The following is a 6954-nucleotide window of genomic DNA, read 5'->3' as shown; positions in this document are numbered from 1 at the left end:
AGGTTTGATTTTAATGAAGTAATATAGATAAATGTATAAATATATAATAATTAAATAAGGATAATAAAATCGAAACAAAACATAAAAATTATTAGTAAAATAATACCAAAAAACAGGTACTAGAAAACAAATATCATATCAAACATTCAAGGTTTGCGCTATGTCTCCCTCCTGGACCCGCCGGCCTTAACTTAACTTTACACTTTATTTTAAATATGAGTCTTCAACGTGTGTTCAAGAGCACATAATAAGTTTCGAGTTTGACTTAAATAACAATAGAATTAAATAACAATAGAATTACTGGTTAAATTTTTTGGAAATATAAGTACATTTGATGATTAATTATAAATTTATAAAATCTATTTGATATTGTACAATTTAAAATTTACATTTGTATAGATAATAATACATTATTTTAAGCTATATATCGCCATGATAATAACTATTTTTGTAAGTTCCTGAGCAACCTAAGAAATATAATTTGCTCATAGTATTAGTTTTGATTTGACAAGTTCTTACTTGTCTACCAAACTTCAATTTAATTAAATTCATAACCAACCACAACGTACACGAACAAATTATTATTATTTATGATTACTAAAGAAATTATCATATAACACTAAATCCATATAATAAAAATACATAGAAAACGATATTAAACAATTTATTGACTCCAGCTAGAAAATGACGTCTGAAATATTTTCAAATAGCCATTTCTCGATCAGAGTCGGAGCAGCAGAAACCTGGGGAACCGTAGCAGGAAAACCATGAGAAATAGCAGCAGAAGTCGGAGCAGAGTGATGCCGAGGAATAGAAGCCGGAGCCAGGAAAATCTGAGGAACAGGAACAAGAGCAGGAACCGCAGTGTACCTGAGGAAGAGTAGTAGTCATTGGGTAGTCCAATCCACTTGTAGCAGCATCTCCATTATGTGTAGAGTCTTCATGGTTCTCTGCTGTCTCGTCACAGAGCTATCAACTATACCGAGTTTCTTCTTCAGCTGGGTACGTCAGTAGTTTCTGATATCATTATCCATCCTACCAGGCAGGCGTGCAGCTACGGCAGCACATCTACACTTAAATGCAAATAAAAAAATTTAATATCGTTATTCCCATTAACATTCAGATACATATAAACAATTGCTTATAGAACTATTCTTTTTGTACACCTGCACATTTTTTCTTAAACTTGTAGAAATGAGTAGTCCAAAGAGCCGGTACGGCGGTACCGGTTGCCAAGGAGAGTTTGATACTGGGTAATCACCCTGTCTTGTTCACGAGTTAACTTTCCACGTTTAATACCAGGCCATAGATAGGTTACTAAAGATATAAAGATTAACTATTGTTACAAAATCAGTTGGTATGAATCTTTTTTTTTTTGAAGTATTAACAATAGAATAACATTTCATCTTATTTGTAAAAAGTTTTTAGAAACAAAGAAAAAAAAACATGTACGTAATAGGGAAACTAATAAATAATCTACAAGTGTTACTATTTTAACTTACAATTTGATATCTAAATGACTTAATTACCCATAAGATTTCTAAATCTGCATAACAGTTATTGATGTTTAAGTAATACAGATATCAGAATGGAGCTTATATAGTAAAAGTGAAGTTTATTTATAATTTATTAATTCCCAAAGATAATTGAAAGGGAAGAAAGGAAATGGCTGGGGTAGAATTTACTAGGAAGGAGGGAGGGAGGGAGAGGTGACATGTGGTAATCTTTTTAGATCATACATGAAATTAAGACATAATACATGTAAAGTTTATTTTGCAGATACAGTAAGTGAGCTCTATTGTTACAGATTTATCATTCAATTGTCAACAAGAAATTCTTATAAACTCAGTACCTCCCTCCCCCTCCCTCCCTCTATATACGTGTATATATAATATATTAATAATTACTTGATATAAATTATATCCAATTTATACGTGTAGGGAGACAACTACAAGTATAAGACAAAATGTTCATTTGTACAAAAAGAATATTTTTATAAAACAATATTAACTGCGGATTCCGATTGAAATGTTTCTCACTTTGTTTAATTGTAAATTTGAATGTTAATAAAAATAACGATGCTAATACGACGGACAAGGGCATTAAAAAAATAGTACTGGCATACCTATCTGAAGAAGAGCTGGATACAGTTAATAGCTGGTGATGAGAGAGCAAAGAACCATGAAGGCTCTAAACATAATGGAGATGCTGCTACTAGTGGATTGGACTACATAAAGCTCTACTACAAAAAGAGCTTTAAGAATACAACAGCACTACTCCACAGAATAATGAGGAGAAGAAGAGCGTTGCGATGACACTAGAATCCCGCCCTGACATCAATGGAGATATAGCTGCTTGAAGATCCTTCTGTTTCTTTTCCTCAGCTTCTCTCTGCTCCTGTTCCTCAGTTTTCCCTGGTTTGAATCCTCCTACTTTTCCTCTGCTCCGGGTCCGGCTTCTGTTCCCGTTCCCCAGGTTTTTCCTGCTCCAGCTCGTGTTCCTGTTCCCCTGGTTCTCTCTGCTAGGACTTAGATCGAGAAATGGCTGCTTGAAAATACTTCTGCTCCTGTTCCTCAGGTTTTCCCCGCTCTGGTTTCTGCTCCTGTTCCTCAGATGAGGCACACCTAAGAAAACCACAGCCGAATTAAAAACAAGACACACTTCATTACTAAGCATAACGCGTTGAAAAGGTAAAATGGCAGTGAAATGTAAAAAAGAAAAAGAAAAAAAGTAAGTGTGCTTTAAAGTTAGAACATGGCACATCACGTTGTAGCCTAGAAGTGAAAAGTAAACAATGTAGTGAAATTTCAATCAAATGTGATATCACTAAAAACTTGTCAATACGACATGGCACATCACATTTTAGCCTAGAAGGTAGACCATAATTTTTTGGTTTACACACTAGCGTACAAGACACGTAATCCACCTAATACATGAGCGTAACCATGATGATATGTCCAAATACCAATTTACATGCCTCATAATTCAACACGTGTAACAACAAACCCTAGATTTCCATTTACATATGCAACGGTCAATTCATTTGTTCTCATTAAAAACTAAAGCAAGACCTATCTAACTGTGTCTATAAAATTAATGAAATGTTCATTGTTAAAATGAAATGTTCATTGTTAAACTCATATCTTCCTAAAAATGTACTTGCTAAATTTACCCTATCTAAGGTCTTCACCCGGGACTGTCCAGCGTAGGATTACCTTGCAAACATTTTACTCTCTTATTATATATGAGACTTGATTCTAGTATAAGCCGTCCATATTTCACAAGGCATACATAAACCATCCGATATCACTCCCAATCAAATCTACCCAAGTTTCTGAATATGAAAACCAAAAAACAACCACTGGTACATAAAAATAACGCAAAAGATCGAAATTACAAAGAAAGATCAAAGCTTTATAGCACAAGCCCACTGTTCAATACAAAAATGTGTGAAATACATAATCAAAAACACATAAAGAATCAAATCGAGCAAGTTTCTGAATTTGACAAACAATAGAAATCAGCAAACTAATAAATACAAATCACAAGAAATCTCAAATTACCAAGAAAGATCAAAGCTTTATAAAAAAGACAATAATAAAAAAAATTTAAAATCTACCAAGTTTCTGAATTTGACAAACAATAACTCAGAAAACATATATCCCTAAAATTAACATATACCACCAAAATTACCAAAAAAGATCAAAGATTTAAGGCAAAAAGCAGTGTTTTATACAAGAAGAGATGTAAAAAAACACATAAGAATCAAAACAAAATAAAGTATTTATACCTGGTCGTGATTGTACATGAATTTTTTTACAACTAATTCCGGTTCCGACAAGCCAATTCCCGGCAAAAGCACACGAATGGAACCCCTGGGACTATGAGAGTGCGTCCACGGAGAAATTGTTACAAATGATGATATTTAAGGGCGTAAAATCAGAAGCAATCGCGGGTTACAGCCCATTTCGGAAGACCCACATGTAAGCCCATTTCGGCTCTGATAGTTGTGTTATTTTTTGAAAGTTCTTTTTAAAAAAATAGGACCTCTTTCTTTTTTTATCTATGTTACACATTTTGTATTAATCTTTTTTACATAAAAATAACTTTTTAATTTTTTTTGCATGATTTTACAATCATATTTAATTCACTTCTGTAAAAAAACAACTTCAAATGCAAGTAAAATAAAATTCAATATTTTTACAAAAATATTTTTAAAAATAGGTTGTTTTCTGTTAGTTATAAAATAATTGTATTAAGTTACTCTTGGTTGTAAATATTTTTTTTCAGAATGTTTTTTAAAAAAAACTATTTTACGAAATAAAATGTATTAAAAAATTATCATTTTCACCCAGAAAGAACTGAACATGAGGCAGAGAATATGGTTAGAACTAATCGAGAATTACGACTGTGCAATTAACTATCATCTAGTAAAGTAAATATGGTGGCAGACGCTCTAAGCAGAAAAGAAAGGTTAAATATGATCACTTCATCTGAGGAATTGATCAAGGAATTTGAGAAGTTTGAAATAGATGTTAGTATTTCAAATATGTCTACAAATATGTTACGTGCTATATCTTTTCAACTAGAATTATTGGAGAAAATAAGAAGGTGTCAAGAAGAAATTATGAAGTATAAAACAAATAAGTTAATACGAGAAGAAAAAGGGAGTCAAAAGGATGATAAAGGGATACTAAGATTTTCATCCAGAATATGGATACCCAATGTGGCCGAGCTGAAAGATGAAATCCTTCGAGACGCTCACAACTACAATTATATATTCAATTCATCCTAGAACTACGAAGATGTACAAATACTTAAGAGAAAACTTTTGGTGTCCAAGTACGAAGAAAGAGATTTCTGAATGGGTAAGTAAGTTTGACACTTGCTAAAGAGTCAAAGTGAAGGAATTTACGAATGAGCGGAAGCGTGATATAACAATTATTCCGTAAAAACCATGTATCACACATATAGAAAAACGTATAAATCAAAAAGAGCGGAGGAATCGTAACCATACCTTAAAAATCGAAGTTTTATAAAATGGTTGCTAGCAGTTGCTTCTCAGTGTGTGAAGCACTCTACCGGTATCCATTAAGAATAATCCTCTTCGATGAAGCTTTTTTATAAAACGAAGTTTTTATAAAAATGGAGTTTTGGGAGAGAGAGATAGGAAGAAGATGGAGGCTAGCTTCTTTTGAGATTTTTCACAAACAAAAGTGTACCTTTAGAATGAGCCATCTCATTCCATTTATAGGGCTCTCATAGGGTTTTTATAATATATCAATATATATATATATTAGCCCCATATTTTATCTTTATAAAATGCTTTAATAATAATTAAAACTATTTTAATCATTATTTCTTTTTCTAAACTATTTAGAAAATAATTCTCTCTCTCATTATTTCATCAAAGAAAATATTATTTTATAGTGTGACCCTGTAGGTTCAATATTATGCTGGTAGTAGAAATAAATAATGATAAATTTTTATTAATTATTTACATGAATACTAATATTCACTAAACCTAAGCCTATTGATTAGGACAACATCAAATTGCCTACCTTCTTAACTACTTCTCCACCACCAAAGGAACTGAAAAGAAAATCCAAATCCATACCTCCTCCAACCTCAAGTAAATTCACTCAAAAACATAAACCTAAGCCTAAGCCACAAGCCTCAAATGATGATTATGTTCACATTTGTGACATAAAAGAATATACAGATATTGAACTCCACCTGGATGAGCTGGAGGAAGTAAGGGGAATAAGTGCCTATGGACAGCTACCAGAAAGGCTAGTGTTCAAGTATAAAGGAAGTATGGAAATGACTTGGCCTCTTCAAAGAATTCTAAATGAAGGTTATTCTACCGATTAGAGTCTACTCAGCCATAAAAAGGGATACTGATTTTACCAGGACTGCCAAGACTGAGATTCTCAACAAGATTGCCAGCATAAGGAAGACTTGATGGGAGTCAAATTCCTTGCCTAAAACATTACTCATCCCAGAGCATGGAACTACAATTCATAAATCACCTCATTGGTTGATGGAGTTCAGAGACAGTAAAGGAGTCAGAAGATTTTTCAGACTTGAAGACCAGCTTAAGATTGCCAGTAATGAAACTCTCAAGGACATGCAATCTAAGTTGGATATCAGTGATGAAGATGAAGCTGAATTCTACAGACAACTCCAACTCCAAGTAGAGGAAAATGACAGGAGGCTAGGGAAGAAAATAAGGGAACAAAGGAAAAGAAAATGATTTGCTCAGGCTAAAGGAGCAACCTTGGAAACACTGTAAATCTTCAACTCTATCTCAGTACATACACTTTTGCAGCACTTTTGAATTTCTGCTTGGTCTCAACTCACATATTTGTTAAGTGTTTTGTTATCATCAAGTTAACCCTAAATTTATGCCTACAATTCTAGTAGACATAAATAGGGGGAGATTGTTAGGAATATATGTGTATTAGTTTGATGATAACTTAAACAAAACACTTAAGTAGAAATCCAGTGTTTTTAGCCTCAACGGATAAGACCACTCTGGCTATCCGTTGATGGAGTAGCTTTACTTGAAATAAGTTTAGTATTGTAGCACATTTCAGTCTTTGTAAATGAGTTATAATTCTTAGAAGTTGTAGGAAATTATAAGTCATGTTGACTACTAGTGGATATGCAAATAGGAGGGCTAATTATAAATATTTCATGCCTTGTAATTTTGTATAAATGAAGTAGTAGCAACTGATAAATTAAAGACCTTCAACGGATGAGAAACAAAGCCTCAACGGATGTCTCTAAAGCTTTAACGGATAACATCCATCAACGGATGAGTGCATCAACGGATAAAGTTTCAACTGCTAAAACATCAACGGATAAGAGCATCAACGGATGAAAGCTTCAATGGATGCTCAGTTCCATAGCAGTTGATAGTGACAATTCATAAGCTGACAGAGGCACATG

The 6954-nt window shown here is 33.1% G+C and overlaps 1 long non-coding RNA gene across 2 annotated transcripts; it reads right to left on the bottom strand.

Moving 5' to 3' along the window:
* Nucleotides 1-566: 566 nt before the first annotated feature.
* LOC141666723 (uncharacterized) lies at nucleotides 567-3946 on the bottom strand. 2 transcript variants are annotated; one of them, XR_012552336.1, is made up of 3 exons: nucleotides 3791-3946; nucleotides 2126-2624; nucleotides 567-1073 (listed from the first exon to the last, which is right to left on the bottom strand). It is a non-coding gene; the product is annotated as an uncharacterized LOC141666723 (long non-coding RNA). The 2 variants fall into 2 exon arrangements; XR_012552335.1 differs by having other exon boundaries at nucleotides 567-1068.
* Nucleotides 3947-6954: the final 3008 nt, after the last annotated feature.

This window comes from Apium graveolens, chromosome 6, assembly GCF_009905375.1.
Source record: "Apium graveolens cultivar Ventura chromosome 6, ASM990537v1, whole genome shotgun sequence".
Lineage (NCBI taxonomy): Eukaryota > Viridiplantae > Streptophyta > Magnoliopsida > Apiales > Apiaceae > Apium > Apium graveolens.
Note: the sequence above shows the minus strand (reverse complement) of the source record. Positions and strands in the feature narration are given on the sequence as shown.